Source organism: Pithys albifrons, chromosome 14 (genome assembly GCF_047495875.1).
Source record: "Pithys albifrons albifrons isolate INPA30051 chromosome 14, PitAlb_v1, whole genome shotgun sequence".
Taxonomy (NCBI): Eukaryota; Metazoa; Chordata; class Aves; order Passeriformes; family Thamnophilidae; genus Pithys; species Pithys albifrons.
In genome coordinates this window covers 20181758-20202072 of record NC_092471.1, presented here as the reverse complement: position 1 = coordinate 20202072, position 20315 = coordinate 20181758, and the positions used below count along the sequence as shown (strand labels likewise).

General features: G+C 54.7%; 1 protein-coding gene across 2 annotated transcripts in view; it reads left to right on the top strand.

Annotated features, from left to right (window-relative positions):
• Positions 1-17048: 17048 nt before the first annotated feature.
• The window catches only part of LOC139678538 (protein fantom-like), a 53070-nt gene continuing 49803 nt past the window's right edge, over positions 17049-20315 (top strand). Inside the window, exon 1 of one of the 2 annotated variants that reach the window (XM_071569420.1) lies at positions 17049-17219. The gene's annotated coding sequence lies outside the window, so the exon portion shown is untranslated. The other variant, XM_071569421.1, reaches the window with a different exon arrangement.

The window sequence follows — 20315 nt, the reverse complement described above, 5'->3', positions numbered from 1 at the left end:
GCTCCCTTTTTCTTTCCCACCGCAAAGGTCAACGTGTGTCTCTTCTCTCCCTCTTTTCCTCCTCACATTCCCCCCGCAGAACCCTGTCGGGCACTATTTTTGCAGCTCTGCGGGAGAATTTCCCCACCCGAAGCCGCAGGACGCGCTTTGGGCTGCAAAGGCGGCTTGGCACGTGTTGGAAACGTCCGAGCACGCTGGACATGCAGCCCTCGCTAATTAACACGCCGCTAATTGCCCCTTCGCTAATGCAAGGAAGATAAAACCCCTGCTTGTGTCCCACAGGGGGGTTTAACCCGCCCGGAGCTGCCCGAGGCAAACACCATTGCACTGCAAGTCCGGCAGCACCGAAGTGCTCAAGAGTTACATACACAGGAATAGATAATATATGGATGTATAAATGGGGGGGCTCGGTCCCCTCTCACAGCCCTGGCACCTTCTGTGTCCCCTCTCAGAGCCCTGGCACCTCATGTGTCCCCTCTCACAGCCCTGTCACCTCATGTGTCCCCTCTCAAAGCCCTGCCACCTTCTGTGTCCCCTCTCAGAGCCCTGGCACCTTCTGCGTCCCCTCTCAGAGCCCTGGCACCTTCTGTGTCCCCTCTCACAGCCCTGGCACCTTCTGTGTCCCCTCGCAGAGCCCTCTCACCTCATGTGTCCCCTCTCAAAGCCCTGCCACCTTCTGTGTCCCCTCTCAGAGCCCTGGCACCACGTTTGTCCCCTTGCTGAGTCTTGTCATCTGATTTGTCCCCTCTCAGAGCCTCATGTGTCCCCTCTCAAAGCCTTGTCACCTTGTGTCCATTCTCAGAGCCTTGTCACCCTCGGTGTCCCCTCTCAGAGCCCCGTCATCTCATGTGTCCCCTCTCAGAGCCCTGGCACCTCCTGTGTCCCTTCTCAGAGCCCTGGCACCTTGTGAGTCCTCTCAGAGCACCTCCTGTGTCCCTTCTCAGAGCCCTGGCACCTCCTGTGTCCCCTCTCAGAGCCCTGGCACCTTCTGTGTTCCCTCTCAGAGCCCTGGCACCACGTTTGTCCCCTTGCAGAGTCTTGTCATCTGATTTGTCCCCTCTCAGAGCCTCATGTGTCCCCTCTCAAAGCCTTGTCACCTTGTGTCCATTCTCAGAGCCTTATCACCCTCGGTGTCCCCTCTCAGAGCCTTGTCACCTTCTGTGTCCCCTCTCAGAGCCCCGTCATCTCATGTGTCCCCTCTCAGAGCCCTGGCACCTCCTGTGTCCCTTCTCAGAGCCCTGGCACCTTGTGAGTCCTCTCAGAGCACCTCCTGTGTCCCTTCTCAGAGCCCTGGCACCTCCTGTGTCCCCTCGCAGAGCCCTGTCACCTCATGTGTCCCCTCTTGGAGCCTCCTGTGTCCCCTCTCAGAACCTTGTTTCCTGATTTGTCCAGACTCTTGACACCTTGTGTGTCCCCTCTCAAAGCCTTGTCACCCTGTGTCCATTCTCAGAGCCTTATCACCCTCTGTGTCCCCTCTCAGAGCCCTCTCACCTCATGTGTCCCCTCTCAGAGCCCTGGCACCTTCTGTGTCCCCTCTCAGAGCCCACTCACCTCCTGTGTCCCCTCACAGAGCCCTGACACCTCATGTGTCCCCTCTCAGAGCCCTGGCACCTTCTGTGTCCCCTCTCAGAGCCCTGGCACCTCCTGTGTCCCCTCTCAGAGCCCTGGCACCTTCTGTGTCCCTTCTCAGAGCCCTGTCACCTCATGTGTCCCCTCTCACAGCCCTGCCACCTTCAGTGTCCCCTCTCACAGCCCTGCCACCTTCTGTGACCCCTCTCAGAGCCCTGTCAACTTCTGTGTCCCCTCTCAGAGCCTTGTCACCTTGTGTCCCCTCTCAGAGCCTTGACACATCATGTGTTCCTTTTCAAAGCTTTGTCACATTGTGTGTCCCCTCTCAGAGCCTCACGTGTCCCCTCTCAGTGCCTTGTCACCTTCTGTGTCCCCTCTCACAGCCCTGTCACCTCATGTGTCCCCTCTCAGAGCCTTGCCACGTTCTGTTTCCCCTCTCAGAGCCCTGTCACCTCGTGTGTCCCCTCTCAGAGCCCTGGCACGTCCCTTATTCCCCCCTTAGAGCCTTGTCCCCTCTCCCCCCGCCCCCCTGTCAGAGCTCTTGGATCTCAGGTGTGCCCTCCCGAGCCCTGGCACATGGCACATTTTGGCTCTAAAGACATCCCAGCCTGCCCATAATTTTTGCCCCTCAGGGCTGTCTCTCCTCCCCAGGAAGGCCCTGCCCAGCTCTGCTCTCTGCCCTGGGGATCCTGATGCAGGTTTTGGGGGGTTCAGAGGCAGGGCTGTGGGTGCCAGGGCTTGTCCTTGGGAAGTGGTGGGCTTGGCAGAAGCCTGTGGTCCCCCCCTGGCTCCTCTCAGCCATGCTGGGCCTTTTCCAGCCAGGAATTCCCACATAAAGGGGGTCCCTGTGTCCCCTCTTCAGGGAAAATCCTGCTGTTGTTTTTTGATGCTGCTTAAATAACCTCCAAGAACCAGCCAGGCTTATAAATACTTGGAGTTTTCCCTTCAATAATGAGCTTTAAGCAGGACTACAAACAATGGCCAGATGCCTGAATTATAAAGAACTAAACACTTCAGGCATCACCAAATAAATTTGCTTCCTTTGAATCCCAGAATGAAGATATTTCCATAAAGATCTCAAGCAGCAAAGGGGCCAGTGTGTGATGTACCTTAAGGAATTATTTCAGCCTCCCAGGACACAGAGGAACAGGAATATTCAGTGCAGGACTCTCCTGGTGCTCTCTAGGGAAGGGCAGATCTGGGACACTCTGGGTATCAACTGCTGTGATGCCTCCTTGTGCCACATCCAGCCTTGGGAATTCACTGAGCTCCTCTGGGCCCGGCCCAGAAACACATCCAGGAGCAAAGGAAACCATTCCAGAGGGCTGAAGAAAGGAATGTGCAGCTCCAGAATCCCTAAGGGTGAAGAGAGGACTGGCAGGGCTGCCTGTCAGCCAGCTTGCTCTGTCAGGTGTCCTTGGGCAGCAAACATTCCCTTGGGAGCCAAGGAGGATTTGCACATCCCTGCAGTGAGTGCAGCAGCTTGGAATTTTAGCCAGTGAAGAGTTTCTTGGATGCTGGATAAGAAGTGGCCACACAGCACATGGAAAGTGTTTCCCAAGGGGGTCAATGGCAGCTGGAAAGGAGTTTTAGGACAGACAACACCTACCCCCCCGTGCTTCCCACAGAGCTGCTGGGCTGGGAGGGACTCTGAGGGTGTCCAGGGCTGTGTCCGGAGTATCTCCAAGGAAAATGACCCCTAACTAACCAGTGGGTGGGAATGGCAGGGATTGCCCAGAGGATTTCAGGCTTTGAAGCTTTTTAGTCTTTTCCCCACTGTTACTTAAAGCTTTTAAGAGCCAAAACACCCAAGGCTGGGTTTAGGTCCCTTCTTTGAAGCCTGTGAAAGATGTCAGGAAAACATCCACCTGTTCTTTCTTGTATTTGCTTTTTACAAATGTTTTATATTTGCATTTCAGACCTCAGTGTAACATCTGTCAGACTTTGGACCCAAACTTGCAGGGCTGTGCTTTGTCTGACTCTGGGTATGCCCATTTTCCATCGATGCTGAGCACACTCAGGAGCAGCTGTGACAGTGACTCTGTGCCCCAGAACACTGTGCCAAGATCCACGAGAATTTAGAGGCATTTCACCTCTTCATTTCTCCAGCTGAACTCTTCGATGTCCCAGTTAAGCAGAAAATAATTAAAGGTGTGATTAGCTGTGAAGGGGGAGTACAATGAAATTGGTTTTCCTCTCCCACCCCCTTCCTTCTGTACCTTTGCCTTGAAATGTCCTTTAAAACAACGTTTTCAAAGAGAATTATTGCACCAAGTCAGAATATTCTGATAAAATATTTCTAGTTCTCTGCCATTCTCACAGGGGAGAAGCTTGTCTTCAATTTTGAAACTAAGTTAATGATTTAACTGCACAATGACAACCCCCCCTTGCTGCTCTGAGCTCTGCTGGTTCACCTGCTCACAGATTCAGGTCCTTGCACACTCAAGTTGTTCACGTTTGAAGCTTTATTGGCCAAACTTCCACTTGAACAATCCAAAATGCTCCAAATCTGTAAAACAACTGCAGCTCAGGGCCTGTCCAGAACCAAGACCACACTCCATGACACAAACCCCAAGCACTGAACAAGCAGTCAGGCTCCTCTGCACCTTCAGCTCTTGCTTTTATGGTTGTGGCAGACAATAAAGAGCTAAAAGATGAGTGGCTACACTTCCCCCTTGACAGGCTGCCCTGGTTTCTGTATTTAGCAGTGACAAAAACATGAAGGCCCCAGCACTGTGACCATCTCCTGCAGCACAGGAGAGCAGCTAGGAAGGCATGCTCACCTCCCAAAACATCCAGGTTTTTCTGGACTGCAACAGCCTCCTCTCCCCCAGGTGGTGTTTAGGTGGCTCATTACAGCAGCCACAGCCCTGAGATAAATCAGTGACCCCACAGAACAGACAGCTGAGCAGCCCCCACCTTCCTCCCACTGAGAAACAAAAAGAAAACAAACCAAAAATGAGCTGCCACTTTAAAACATTTTGTGTTAAATGTGCAAAAAAGAAGCCTGTGGTTCACTGTGCTCTGATAAAACCTTCACCAAGGGCTCAAACACTTTGTTCCCAGGGGCTCACTGTGGTGCTGCCTTCACTGCAGGATTCTCTTCACACTCTGAATGTTTTAATCCGATTTCAATGTTTTTATGTAAAACAGACACAAGGTGAGTTATCCCAAGGTTTGGTGCTCCCAGGCTGCCCTGGGGACCCGTGTGCTCCCTGCAGGGTTTCAGGCCCTGCTGTTCACAGCAGAACTCACCAGGTGACACCCTCTCTCCTCCTCTGGCTGAAGGCACATCTTGTCTCCACATTCGCCTGGTGAGAGTGAAAAGCTTTGGCACCACCTGAGCTGCTGAGTTCAGTCAAACTGCTCTAAGCAGAGCAGCTCTGCTCAGAGACCACAGGCTGAGCCACAGAGGGGTTCCTGCACTCCCAGCTACCCATTCCACAGGAAATTACAGATCTAATTGCCTCTGGAGCTGTAGGAAAATTTAAACAAGAGAAAGAGCCAGGCAGCCCTCCCTTCTCCAGCTGCCCCAACCTGAGTGGAGGGCATCAAGGAATGCCATGCAAGGCAGAGGCACACAGTGCCCTGTGTGAGCACTCAGACCTCACAGAGGTCTGCAGGCTGACAGGAAAAGCCTCACAGCAGGGGAGGTGCCTCAGTTCTTTGTGCCACTGCTGCCTGGGGGCATTAGCAGGGAGTCATTAATCACAGAGTGCCAGAATGGTTTGGGCTGGGAGGGACCTTGAAGCTCATCTCACCACACCCCCTGCCCTGGGCAGGGACACCTCCCACCAGCCCAGGCTGCTCCAAGCCCTGTCCAGCCTGGCCTGGGACACTCCCAGGGATGGGGCAGCCACAGCTGCTCTGGGCAACCTGTGCCAGGGCCTGCCCACCTTCACAGCCAACAATTCCTTCCCAGCATCCCATCGAACCCTGCCCTCACTGGGAAGCCATTCCCTGTGTCCTGGCCCTCCATCCCTTGTCCCCAGTCCCTCTCCAGCTCTCCTGGAGCCCCTTCAGGCCCCATAAGGGGCTCTCAGGTGTCCCTGGAGCCTTCTCTTCTCCAGGTGACCCCCCAGCTCTCCTCAGCCTCCCGGTTGTTTTCTGCAACTTGTCTCCTGCTCTGAGGACCAGAGAATCCCCCCTAGAACTGCCAGGATGGCACAGAGCAGAGAGTGGAGCTGCTGCTGGACCTGCCAGGATGGCACAGAGCAGAGAGTGGAGCTGCTGCTGGACCTGCCAGGATGGCACAGAGAGTGGAGGTGCTGTTGGATCTGCCAGGATGGCACAGAGAGTGGAGCTGCTGCTGGATCTGCCAGGATGGCACAGAGTGGAGGTGCTGCTGAATCTGCCAGGATGGCACAGAGCAGAGTGGAGGTGCTGCTGGATCTGCCAGGATGGCACAGAGCAGAGTGGAGGTGCTGCTGGATCTGCCAGGATGGCACAGAGCAGAGAGTGGAGGTGCTGCTGGACCTGCCAGGATGGCACAGAGAGTGGAGTTGCTGTTGGATCTGCCAGGATGGCACAGAGCAGAGAGTGGAGCTGCTGCTGGACCTGCCAGGATGGCACAGAGCAGAGAGTGGAGCTGCTGCTGGACCTGCCAGGATGGCACAGAGCAGAGAGTGGAGGTGCTGCTGGACGTGCCAGGATGGCACAGAGCAGAGAGTGGAGGTGCTGCTGGACCTGCCAGGATGGCACAGAGCAGAGTGGAGGTGCTGCTGGGCTGGCAGACTCTGCCTGCAGCCTGGGCAGCGTGTGCTGAGCTCCCTCAGCTGTAAATCCACACACCGTGCCCACCCCGGCTCCGCCCGCAGCTGTCCCAGCCCGGGCAGTGGGAGCAGCCCCAGGGCACGTGTGGGGCAGAGCCGGAGCTCGGGCGGGCACTGGGGGGGCTGTGCCCTCTCCCGGCTCCTCCCGAGGGGGGCTGGCCCTCCACGCACCGGATCCGCAGCACCGGATCGACCCCGAGCGCCTGAGCTGCGGCCGGTCCCGCATCCCTCCACCAGAGCCCCCTTGGAAAATTCAGCCCAGCCCAGCCCAGCCCAGCCTCGGCCTCTCCCACGGGATGCCCCCCAGAACGGGATCCCTCCGGAACGGGATAGCCCCGGAACGGGATCCTCCTGGAACTGGATCCCCCCCAGAACGGGATCGCCTCTGGAACGGAATCGCCCCTGAAAAACTCTCCCCGGCCCAGCCCAGCCCCGGCCTCTCCCACAGGATCCCCTCTGGAACGGGATCCCCTCTGGAAAACACCCCTCGGCCCAGCCCCGGCCTCTCCCTCGGGATCCTCTCCACAGGGAGCTCTAACGCATTCCTGCACACCCTCCCACAGGCCCCCGCAGCCCGGACTGCCACAGCCAGTCCCCCCCGGGCCGTTTTCCCACTTTATCCCACAGTCCGACATTCCCAAAATCCCCTTCCCGGGGGCCCCTCACGGCCCGCGTGACGTCACAGCGCGCCCTGCCCGGCACGCCCGCTCTGATTGGCCGCCTGTGCCCTCGCGCCTGCGCAGTGCCGCGCGTGAAGCCGGGGATGCTTCCGGGGTTGCTGAGGGGTGGCAGCGCCGCTCCCGGTGTCCCCGCCGCTCCCGGTGTTCCCGGCGCTCCCGGTGTTCCCGGCGCTCCCGGTGTTCCCGGCGCTCCCGGTGTTCCCGGTGTCCCCGCCGCTCCCGGTGTTCCCGCTGTCCCCGGTGTTCCCGCCGCTCCCGGTGTTCCCGCTGTCCCCGCCGCTCCCGGTGTCCCCGGTGTCCCCGCCGCTTCCGGCGTCCCCGCCGCTCCCGGTGTCCCCGCCGCTCCCGCTGTTCCCGCCGCTCCCGGTGTTCCCGCTGTCCCCGGTGTTCCCGCCGCTCCCGGTGTTCCCGCTGTCCCCGCCGCTCCCGGTGTTCCCGGCGCTCCCGGTGTCCCCGCCGCTCCCGGTGTTCCCGGTGTCCCCGCCGTTCCCGGTGTTCCCGCCGCTCCCGGTGTTCCCGGTGTTCCCGATGTCCCCGCCGCTCCCGGTGTTCCCACTGTCCCCGGTGTCCCCGCCGCTCCCGGTGTTCCCGGTGCCCCCTCCGCTCCCACCCGCGCTGTGTCTGGAGCGGCCCGTGAGGGTCCCGGCGCCCCCTGGCGGTGTCCGGCACTGAGGGACCCGAACCGAGAGCGGGACACGGGGAGGGAGGGACAGCGGGGACACGGGGACAGCCGGGGACACAGAGACACCTGGGGGACACCGGGAACACGGGGACAGCTGAGGAACACGGGGACAGCTTAGGGACATGGGGACAGCCGGAGACACAGGGACACCTGGGGGAGAGCGGGGACATCGGGACAGCTGAGGGACACGGGGACAACCTGGGGACACAGGGACAACCTGGGGACACGGGGACAGCTGAGGGACATGGGGACAACCTGGGGACACGGGGACACCTGCGGGACATCGGGGACGCACGGGGACACAGGGACAGCCGGGGGACATGGGGACATCTGAGGGAAACGGAGGGGGGGGGGTACAGCGAGGACATGGGGACAGCCAGGGGACATGGGGACACCTGAGGGACACGGGGAGGGACAGCAGGGACACGGGGACACCTGAGGGACACGGGAAGAGACAGTGGGAACGTAGGGACAGCTGAGGGACACGGGGACAGCCGGGGGACACGAGGACACCCAGGGGGACACGGGGACAGCTGAGGGACACGGGGACAGCCAGGGGCCACGAGGACACCCAGGGGGACATGGGGACAGCTGGGAGAACACGGGGACAGCCAAGGACACAGGGACAGCCAGGGGACACAAAGACACCCAGGGGGACACAGGGACAGCTCGGGGACACCCTGGGGACACGGGGATAGCCAGGGGACATGGGGACACCCTGAGGACATGGGGATAGCCAGGGGACACCAGGGGGACATGGCAACAGCCAGGGGACATGGGGACACCTGAGGGACACGGGGATAGCCAGGGGACATGGGGATACCCAGGGGACAGAGGGACAGCCAGGGGTTCATGAACACACCTGAGGGGCACAGGGACAACCAGGGGACACGGGGACACCCAGGGACATGGGGATACCCAGGGGACAGAGGGACAGCCAGGGGATCATGAAGACACGTGAGGGGCACAGGGACAGCCAGGGGACACGGGGACACCCAGGGACATGGGAACACAGAGAGGGACACCAGGTTTAACAAAGCAAGGGAGAAGCAGCCAGTCTGGATCCAACAGAGCTGCCACCACTTCCAAACGGGGCCATCCTGTGTCTCCCTGGGGACAAATGTCTCTGCTCTGAGTAGCTCCAGGGCTTGCAGCTCACCAGCGTCTCTGTAGAAAATTAGAGCGAGAAGGATTAGAATAGAAAATTAAGCACAGAGAGAGAACCAACTTGCTGCACCTATAAAATAGAATGTGTTTGGAGATGTAGGAGAACTCAGGAAATCCTTTACATGTACAAACACCCTCTACAGCCACAGCAACTACAGCCAGCCCGCCCTCCCTCCCTCCCTCCCTCCCTCCCTCCCTCCGTCCGTCTGTCCTTCCTTCCCTCCCTCCCTCCCTCCCTCCGTCCATCCATCCCTCCATCCATCCATCCATCCATCCATCCATCCATCCATCCATCCATCCATCCTTCCATCCATTCCTCCCTCCCTCCCTCCCTCCCTCCCCCCATCCATCCATCCTTCCATCCATTCCTCCCTCCCTCCCTCCCTCCCTCCCTCCCTCCCTCCCTCCCTCCCTCCCTCCCTCCCTCCCTCCCTCCCTCCCTCCCTCCCTCCACCCATCCATCCATCCATCCATCCATCCATCCATCCATCCATCCATCCATCCATCCATCCCTCCCTCCCTCCCTCCCTCCCTCCCTCCATCCATCCTTCCATCCATCCATCCACAAAGATCTTGCTGGATTTGGAGTGCCAGGGAAGGTGCATCATTGGTACCTGAGAGCCCAAGGCTGTGGGCTTTTATCTTGGCAAAAAGCTCAATCGTTCTTGGCACAAGCTCATCTCCCAGATTGCTGTTTTCTTCCCATTCTTCTGTTGAGAACCAAAGATGAAGATTCCTCCCAGACAAAGGTGCCAGGACACAAAGATCTTGCTGCTTTAGGAGTGCCAGGGAAGGCACATCATTGGCACCTGAGAGCCCAAGACTGCCACCTTTCATCTTGGTGAAAAGCTCCATCCTTCCTTGGCAGCAGCTCATCTCCCAGATTCCCATTTTCTTCCCACTGTTCTGCTGTGAATTGAAGACACATGAAGATTCCTCCCAGACAAAGGTGCCAGGACACAAAGGTCTTGCTGCTTTAGGAGTGCCAGGGAAGGCACATCATTGGCACCTGAGAGCTCAAGGCTGTGGGCTTTTACCTTTCCAGAAACTGCAATCAATCCTTGAGATTAGGCCACAGGGATAAAAAATACCAATGGATGTCCCAATGGCCATGACAGCCTTGGGAATTGCTGGAGGTCTTGGGAAGAAAGCTTTGGATCTGGTGGGGCAGAAGTTTAGGGCTTTGAACCTCCAAATGCTTCAGACATTCCATTCTCATGGCATTCTTTTGGACAGATGAGGAAGCCCAAAGGCAAGCAAGACAATTCCTGCCCTGAGCTCCTGCTAAAAATCCTGAGCTGCCTGGCTTTAGTTTTCAAGGTCTAATTCTTACCAGAGTTTAATTTTGATCAATTTTATCTCAGTTTACATGGGCACATGAAGCTTTACTTGTTAGGAGAAAGTTGCTGCTGGTGGAAGCTCAATGATCTGATCATGGCTGGGTGCTGGTGAGGAGGGTGGGACTGAACTGCAGAGGATTCCAGTGGGGACATGATCGTGTCCCACGTGGTGTTTGGGGGTGTGGGTGGTTTTACACCAGCACAAAGTCAGGGGATTCCTGTTGGATTTGATTTTGGATGATTTTTTGGACTGAAGATGTTGAGGCCCTGGCAGAGAGGCTGTGGGTACCCCATCCATAAGAACATTCAAGGCCACCTGGGACTTGAGTCACCAGCTCTGCTGGAAGGCTGCTCAGGTTGAAACAAGATGAGTTTCAGGGTCCCTCCCAAGCCAAGGCACTGCAGGATTCCATCATTCCATGATCTCCATCGCCCATTGTGCAGTGGCCCCACAGCTCCTGTGACATCCCAGCTCCCACAGCTGTGCCCGTGTTCCATGGGGCAGTGCCAGTGGCTGGCGACGAGCACAACGCAGCCATTGGCAGCTGCCAGCGCGCCCGGCAGCAGCTCCCAGTGCTCCCTGTGCCCTGCCTGCAGCCCACCCTGCACCTGCTGCCACACCAGCCTTCACCTGCTCCAGCACTGCCCTTCACCTGCTCCAGCACTGCCCTTCACCTGCTCCAGCACCCTCCTCACCTGCCCCCTGACACCCCAGCATCCCCAGCTCTCCCTGCTCCCTGCAGATCCCCAGCACTCCCAGCACCATGGGCAGCCTCCTCCCAAAGAAGGTACAGTGCCATTCCATGCAGCTGCCACCCCCGACTGCACGCCACGGCTGCACCTCTGTGGGGCTGGGCTGGGACAGGGACCCCTCTCTGAGCTTGTGCTCCTGCTGCAGCCCCAGACAGACACTGGAGAAGACATGGAATGGGACATGAGGCAGATCCTGGATGTGGAGATGGAAGACATTGAGGAGGAGATGGACGTTTAGATGGAAGATGAGGAGGAGGAAGCGATGGAGGTGGAGGAGGAAGGCGATAGGGAGGAGCCCATGGTGCTGGGCTGAGCACACCCCCAGCAGCAGCACAGGCAGGTGCCGCCCATCCCTGCCCCAGGCACAGAGGGGCACCTGGCACCAGGCTGGGCTGGGCTGGGTGTCCCCGCTCAGGGACTCGGTGCCCGTGCCCTGCATTCTGGTGCCACAGCCCCCACCCTGCCCTGCCCTGCCCTGCTTTGGGCCACACAACCCCCGTCCCACCCCCTGGCCCGGCTCCCATGCCCAGCCGGGCTCAGGCCTGGCCACACAGTCCTGCTGTGCCCAGTGTGTGCCAGGCTGGGGGCACATGGCACACCCAGCAGGGCCCCTGCACTGACCCTGCCCTGCCTTTGCTTACAGGGCTGACAGACACTCGGACATGCCATCGAGCCCTGGAGATACATTGGAGAACAAGATTATTTTTTCTGCAAATACGTTTAACGTTATTGATGTTTTTAGGAAGATAGTTGGTGTTCATGAGAAGATTGTATTTTTAAGAAGATTGTTATAGAGAAGATTGTTTTTATTAGGTTGTTTCCTAGTTATGTTATAAGGTTGTTGCTGTTATCAAGATGATTTTATTAAGAAGTTAGGTATTTTATTAAGAAGATCTTTTTATTACAAGGTTCCTTTATTAAGACAATTATAGTTAAGAAGACATAAATTATTAAGATAGTTTTGTATTAGTTAGATAGTTGTTTTTTATTAAGAAGATACTTCTTTTTTCCAAGAAGACTGTTCTTCTCACTAAGATGATTGTTGTTATTGAGAAAACATTTATACTATTGTGTTTTTATAAAGAAGAATTTGCTATTTACTAAGAAGATTCTTATAAACAAAATAAATTGTTTACATCTGTCACCTGTGTTGCTTTGCTGTCCATCTGTCCATTCCTTGCCCAGGTTTCTGTGCTCACACAGCCCCTCCCAATGTTCACTGGCACAGCCCAGACAGCCCTGGGCAAGGTGCCGGCCCTGGGCACTGCTGGTGTCCCTGGGCTGGGGCAGAGCAGTGTCCCCAAGGGCAAAGCTGTGCCCAGCACAGAGGGGGCTCTGCCAGGAGCGGCCCCTGCAGTGCTGCCCCCAGAGCAGGCAGCAAACCTCCTGCTGCCCTTCCTGCTGCAGCCAAAGGCACTGCTGGGCCCAGAGCTGGCTGGAGGGCCAGGCCCAGAGAGTCCTGGTGATCAGAGCTGTGTCCAGCTGGCAGCCAGTCACTAGTGGTTTTCCCCAGGGGTCAATGTTGGGTCCAGTCCTGTTTAACATCTTTATTGATGATTTAGATGAGGGGATTGAGTCAAAGTTTGCAGGGAGTGTTGACCTGCTTTAGGGCAGGAGGGCTCTGCAGAGGGATCTGCACAGGCTGCAGGGATGGGCTGATTCCAATGGGATGAGGTTCACCAAGGCCAAGTGCAGATCCTGCCCTTTGGCCACACCAACCCCCTGCAGCAGCACAGGGTGGGCACAGAGTAGCCAGAGAGCAGCCAGGAGCAAAGGGACCTGGGGTGTTGGAGGAGACCAGCAGGATGAGGAATATATCAAGTGGCAATGATATTATAAACATTGAGTGGATGATGATGCAGAGATCCAAGATCCCAGGGAACCTATGCAGCAGTTGAATCAGGACTATGGGGTTTTAGAAGTTATATGGATATGTCCCTAGTTTGAATGTCATATTCCCAATATGGCTGCCCTAATCATTTTCCCTTAGTCATCCCTATCCAAGTTTCTTCATCCCACAAACCCCTAGGGCATATTCCCGCCAACCTACTCCTGATTGGCCCATTTGGTGCAGTGCACCAGTTTCCCTATATGCTTATGTTTGAACCCTGTTTTCCCATTGGTTCCTTCTTCGCTCCTCCCCTTAATTTACATTCTACCCAATGAGGTGCTTCGCTCCTCCCATTTCCCCACACAAGTTCTAGAAAGCCCCATGCCACCCTATATAAGCCGGTGCACATTAATAAATTTGCTTCTCCCTGTGGGCTCTCTACCTGTGTGGATCTCTTCTTCTGAGGATTGACGCCGGGTGGGGAGCAGGAGGAGCTGCCCTAGGCCTTAAAGGGACTCAACCCCAAGGAGCCCATAGCACTGCTCTGCGGGACCTGCCTCTCGAGGCCGTGACCTCCATCCCACTGTATCAGTGAACATAAACCATCCGCCGATATTGGGGGTTGGATTGGCAGGAGGCTGAACATGAGCCAGCAGAGTGTGCCCAGGTGGCCAATGGCATCCTGGCCTGGCTCAGCAATGGGGTGGCAGCAGGCCCAGGGCAGTGACCCTTCCCCTGGACTCAGCACTGGGGAGGCCACACCTGAAGTGTTGTGTTCAGTTCTGGGCCCCTCAGGTCAGGAAAGAGATTGAGGGGCTGGAGTGGGGCCAGAGAAGAGCAACGAGGCTGGAGAAGGGACTGGATGTGGCACTGAGTGTCCTCTCAAACACCTCCAGGGACAGAGAATCCAACATGTCTTGATCCAACCCCACTGTGATCACCAGCCCAGGGCACAGAGTGCCCTGGGCTGGTGATCACAGTAGGGTTGGGTCAAGAGTTGGACTTGGTGATCTCAGAGGTCTCTTCCAACCCAACAGAGCACAAGCCCTGTGGGGAGAGGCTGAGGGAGCTGGGGGTGTTCAGGCTGGAGAAGAGGAGGCTCAGAGGTGACCTCAGCACTGTCTGGAACTCTCTGAAGGGAAGTTCTGGCCAGGTGGGGGTTGGTCTCTTCTCCCAGGCACTCAGCAATAGGACAAGGGGGCACGATGGGCTCAAGCTCTGCCAGGGGAAATTGAAGTTGGAGATCAGAAAGAAATTCTTTGCAGAGAGAGTGCTCAGGGATTGGAATGGGCTGCCCAGAGAGGGGGTGGATTCCCCATCCTTGGAGGTTTTTCAGCTGAGCTTGGCCGTGGCACTGAGTGCCATGATCTGGTAAAGGGACTGGAGTTGGACCAAGGGTTGGACTTGATGATCTTGGAGGGGTTTTCCAACCCAATCAATTCTATGATTCTATGACTTCATCCCCAAAGACCACCAGAGACCTCTGCCCCGAATTCCCAGGAGGAAAAGCACAGGCGCAAGAAGGAGTGGCACGAGGCAGAGAAAATGAAAATCAGTTCTTGAAACTTATTATAATAACCCTGCCCTAAGAAAATAATGTTTATGCATGAAGAAATAATAAATATGTAGAACTTACTTGCACATAAACCAGGTGTGCATGTCTTTGGATGTGCACCTGGGACTGGAATAAACATACCTGTCTATAACCTCACTGGATATGGAGTCTGCTTTCCACAAATCACTGCTGCTTAACAGAGCAAAACTCTTGCAGCAGTTCTTTATGGTTCGGAATTCACCGAGAATTTTGGCATCACCCCGTCATCCCGTTGGCTACCCATGGCCAACAGGCACCTTGTGATGTGGCCAAAGAGAGGCAAAGGCACATACCTGTTATAGGTAAACAGGCAGAACTTTTGAGCCAAAACTTAAAATTTAATTTCAGCAGCAATTTATTAATTAGGCAGGGTGAGCAGAGCAGCGTGCTGCAGACACGCTGGGCACAACCAGGGAGAAGTTCCTCTTTCTCCTCAGGCTGGCAAGGATTACAAATTTTTCCCTTAAGTTATAATGTCTGTTAGTTCCTCTTTTTCTTCAATCCTCCCAGCTCTAGGAAATTCGGGGACTTTCCACTTGATCTCACTCCGATCTTCTGCACATCCTTTATCCCGTTACTGGGGGGTCTTCTTCCTGCTGGGTGATCTTGAGGTGGTCTTAGGGTGGTCGTCTCTACTGTTTGCACGTGCCTGGTTTATATTTCTGACATAACCTTGATGCCCAAAAAGGCAGAACAAACTCTTTAGAGACAAAGTTTTAGTCAATAAACAGCAAGGTATTTATTAAGACAAGGTTGGGGAAACTCTCCGATTAGTATCGGACAAAAGAGCTCCAAAATCTACAGTGAGAAGCTCCAGTATTTATACATTTCTAGTGCGGGATTACAATATTTTTACCTACATATTCATGCACGATTATAGGATTGCAATATCTAGTTATAATATTCACAGCAGGCGGAGTTGGGGCGGAGCTGTCCATTGTGAGAATGTTATGGGTTCACCCAGGTGGGCCTAGATTTGGGCTCTGAAGTCTGGACTAGGCTGAAGCTGTCAGCTGACTTGAGCTGGGCTGAGCCAACAGCTGACCTCTTCTAGCCAGTAACTTTGTATTCCATCCCACATTATGACATCATCTCCAGGGCAGTAGGAACCAGTGTGGGAGTGGTTAAGGCAGTCGCTGCTCAGCCTCCTCTTGGGAGGACACACGATGCTGTCCCAGGGGGGATGGAGAGGACCAGGCCCACCACTGGCTCACAGGGTATCTCAGGAAAGTAAAATGTGTTGTTCTGGGTCTCTCCTTTCTGCTTGGGTTTGTCTCCCTGGGGAATAAGCTTCTTCTTAAGTAATGTGTAGTTAGGACAGTAGAATTTGTGTGTTCGTTAAGAAGTTGAGGTGGGGAACTTGTTGTTGTAGACTTGTGTGAGTGAATATTTGTACTCTCTTCTAATTGTCTCTTTCTTTCTGTGAAAAATATATGTAGATTTAGTATAAATGCAGTTTGAAGTGTGTTTTTTTTCTTTCCCCTCTCTTTTCCTCCCTTTCCCTGGTGTTAGGAAGGGAGGCTTTTCTCTCTGTGCTTGGGGGGGTTGGCAGTTGCTTATCTCAAACCAAGGCAGAGGAATATTAGGAGGGGAGATCCTGTTACTTCATCTGGTGGTGGTCGTATTTTTGCTCTTCATCCTCATGAACTTTTCAACTCGGTCTAATTTTGCTGATTCTTGCAGATTCTTGCAGTGGGTCTTGCCAAACATGGTGCTCTGGCTTTTTTCTTGGCATTAACCTGTTCACTACATGGACCTTTAATTATGACTTCACTGAGAGTTCGATCTTCCGTAAATTAAACCTTATCTCTTGGAGACTCCCCGGAAAGTTGGGTGCTTTTAGTAAAATCCCCTGGGTTCTGGCTTTTCTCTACTTCAACCTTCACTAGCTTTTATTATGTCAGCACATTTCAGGGACTATAACAAACATTACAAAATATCTTGATCAAGCATCACAGGAGACATTAAGTCATAGTACATGGTCTTGTGGTTAAGCTTTGCAGTTGAAGGTTTCTAAAAACGGCTAAGGATTGGTAAATTATAAATCCTAGTTAGGCTTTTCAAAATTACAGGTTAATTCAAAGCTTTATTTAACTAACAACTTTATTTAATAAACAAATTTTATTTTATAGTAATCACTTATTACACACCTGCCTCCAGAGGTGTGTTCAAATCGACACCTGCATGTTGGCTGGAGGAGAAAAGACAACGCAGACAGAGCTGGGCCTCGCCAGTATCGCCTATGGAGACTTTCTGCTGCGCCTTTGGCGACAGGACTTGCCTGTCCCACATTCGCCTTTTTAGCCACCAGCAGCTTGCAGCAGGCGTGGGAAGGCGCTTCCCAAATCTGTGTCCGTGAAGCCTGGCCATGACCATGACACACGGCACATTCCGCAGATGAACTCGCAGCTCCTGCTGCCACCCCGGGCCCGCCGGTGCTGGCAGAGCCAGCGGGGAGAGCGCGGGGCCCCAGGCTGGGAGGGTGGGCCGGGGCCGGGCCCCGGGCCGCGGGAGGAGCCGGGGCAGGGCGGGCCTGGGCCTGGGCCTGGGGCTCGGCAGGGCCTGGGGTGCGTGCCCGAGGCTGGGCTGGGCTGGGCTGGGTGGGCCTGGGGCCGGGGGAGGGCGGGCCTGGAACCGGGGCCAGGGAGGGCCTGGGCGGGCCTGGGGCCGGGCCGGGGCTGGGCCTGGGGCTGCTCCTCCCGGCTGGGGCTGCTCAGAATGCGGCGCCGGTCCCTCCCCTGGGCTGGCCCTGGTTCGCATCATCACTCCGGCCCGCAGCGTCGCTGCTGAAGAGGCGGTGTCAGACCCGAGAGGCTCCTCCTCGCCCGCAGGTGGGTGCCCTGGGAAGGGACAGAGGTGCCTCGCCGCTTTGTTCAAATAGCCCTGGAGGCCACCGTGGCTGCAGCTCTGTACGTGGAAAGGCGGGTGGGCTGGAGCGGGAGCTGCGGGCAGCGCAGGGCCCGGCCCGGAGCAGACCTACCAGCCTTGCCTTCCTGTCCTCCCACCCGGTTCCCCCCGGTCCTCCCACCCGGTTCCCCCCGGTCCTCCCACCCGGTTCCCCCCGGTCCTCCCACCCGGTTCCCCCCGGTCCTCCCACCCGGTTCCCCCCGGTCCTCCCACCCGGTTCCCCCCGGTCCTCCCACCCGGTTCCCCCCGGTCCTCCCACGCGGTTCCTCCCGGTCCTCCCACCCGGTTCTTCCCGGTCTTCCCTCCTTCCGACCCTCCTTCCCCGGCCCTTCCCGACCCTCCGTCCCAGTCCTCCCTCCCCGTCCCTTCTGGTCTTCCCTCCTTCCCGACCCTCCTTCCCCGGCCCTTCCCGACCCTCCTTCCCCGGCCCTTCCCGACCCTCCTTCCCCGGCCCTTCCCGACCCTCCTTCCCCGGCCCTTCCCGACCCTCCGTCCCAGTCCTCCCTCCCGGTCCCTCCCCTCTCTCCCGACCCTCTGTCCCAGTCCTCTTTCCCGGCCCTTCCTCCCGACCCTCCTGGTCCTCCCTCCCGGCCCCGTAAGGCGTTGTCGGAACTATCGGGGCTGAAGTTTGGAAAACACTTGTGAAATATATTGAAGCCAAGACACGGTTGTTTTGATTTCTCTGTGTTGTAGTAGGTCTTACAGGTCCGAGAGGTGTTTATTCTTCCCTAGCACTGCAGCAGAATGTTGTGATCTCGTTTCCCAATATCTTTTTTTTTTCCTTTCCACTTCCTAAAACTCTCAACACTGCAGCAGGTGATGTTTGAAAGATGGTGTGTGAAAGATTATATGTGTATGTATTCCTCCTAAGTAATTAAAGAGATTATTTTAGATGACAAGGCAAATAGGAGTAAATGTTTATCTTTTAAGGACTCAATATGAGAGAGAATTCAGGCTGGAAATACTTTGTGATAGGCCAAGGTAGGCAGGTGGTTTCTCCTCCTTTTTCTTCCTTTTTTTTTTCTTTTTCTCTCTATCAGAGGAGTGGGGCAGGATTTTATAAGAAAAGCATCATCTTGGTCATGGTTGAGACTCCTGAGTTTCTAAATCCACTTTCAAACAATTAAATGCTTTTAACATTTCACCAGAATTCCCTTCACTGGAAGTGCCTTCTGACCCCACTGGCTGAGAAGTGTTGAAAATTTAAGTAATCCATCCTCAATTTTGCCACTTTTAAATGATGCTGGGACAACAGTTCACTTCTGTGAGTTGTATAGGAATTTGCACCTCAAGTTTGAGGCTCTAATTTTAAATATTCACCTCATTTACAGTCTGGTCTTGCCTAACACTGCAGAGTCATAAGCAGATTTTTGTAGTAATTTGTCAGATGCAGGTGTGAAAGAACCACTTTTGTAAGTATTGTAGTATAGAAGAGGGTTAAAAGTCTCTTTAACTTCAGTAACTATATCTAAAATTCTTGCTTATACCTAACTTGAGGTTCTTAGAGGTTACTCCTAGAGATAAGGACATTTATACATGCAGGTTTTTTCTCTAATTTTTGATTAGCAAGGGAAACAGTGTGCCCAGGTGGGCAAGAAGGCCAATGGCATCCTGGCCTGGCTCAGCAATGGGGTGGCAGCAGGCCCAGGGCAGTGACCCTTCCCCTGGACTCAGCACTGGGGAGGCCACACCTGGAGTGTTGTGTTCAGTTCTGGGCCCCTCAGGTCAGGAAAGAGATTGAGGGGCTGGAGCGGGGCCAGAGAAGAGCAACGAGGCTGGAGAAGGGACTGGATGTGGCTCTGAGTGTCCTCTGAAACACCTCCAGGGACAGAGAATCCAACATGTCTTGATCCAACCCCACTGTGATCACCAGCCCAGGGCACAGAGTGCCCCACTCTGTGCCCCACTCTGTGCCCTGGGCTGGTGATCACAGTAGGGTTGGGTCAAGAGTTGGACTTGGTGATCTCAGAGGTCTCTTCCAACCCAACAAAGCACAAGCCCTGTGGGGAGAGGCTGAGGGAGCTGGGGGTGTTCAGGCTGGAGAAGAGGAGGCTCAGAGGTGACCTCAGCACTGTCTGGAACTGCCTGAAGGGAAGTTCTGGCCAGGTGGGGGTTGGTCTCTTCTCCCAGGCACTCAGCAATAGGACAAGGGGGCACGATGGGCTCAAGCTCTGCCAGGGGAAATTGAAGTTGGAGAGCAGAAAGAAATTCTTTGCAGAGAGAGTGCTCAGGGATTGGAATGGGCTGCCCAGAGAGGGGGTGCATTCCCCATCCCTGGAGGTTTTTCAGCTGAGCTTGGCCGTGGCACTGAGTGCCATGATCTGGTAAAGGGCCTGGAGTTGGACCAAGGGTTGGACTTGATGTTCTCAGAGGTCTTTTCCAACCCAATCAATTCTATGATTCTATGATTTTAAAATAAAACCTGGTTTAAGTTTTTAAGGGTCAGCATGACGTGGATCTGGTCAGACAGAAACACGAATTTCTCTCTTGCTTAATTATACTTTGTTTTATTTGAGAGACAAGCATGTGTTGTTTTGGCTTTGTTTCTGAATAAATGGATTTTTTTCATACTGAAGAGAACAGGCAGATATCCAGAGCAAAGTTTCTTAATCAAGAAGGAAATAGTGAAAACCAGTAATGTTTGCCTGTGATTATTATTATTATTGTGTTGGTGTTTTTAAAGCTTGGTTTTGATAGTTCACAAACACTGTGCAGTTTTACTGGTAAAACATTTGTTTAGCTCTTGACATCTCTGAAATTTGCCAAAAACCCTTGTCATTTTTTATTTGTCAAGACAAAGAAAACCACCTTTTGGAAAGACATATAATGGTAACATCTTCATGAGCAAAATTTGGGTTGATCATCTGGAGGGAAAGGTTTTGGTTTGCATTTAATTTCAGTTGTTGCAGTGATGTTGGTACAGTGACATATAATAGTGACAACAGTAATGAACCTTCCCCTGAGTGAAGTCAGTGACTGCAGACAGTGCTTTTTTAACACATTACATAAGGTTTTGAGGG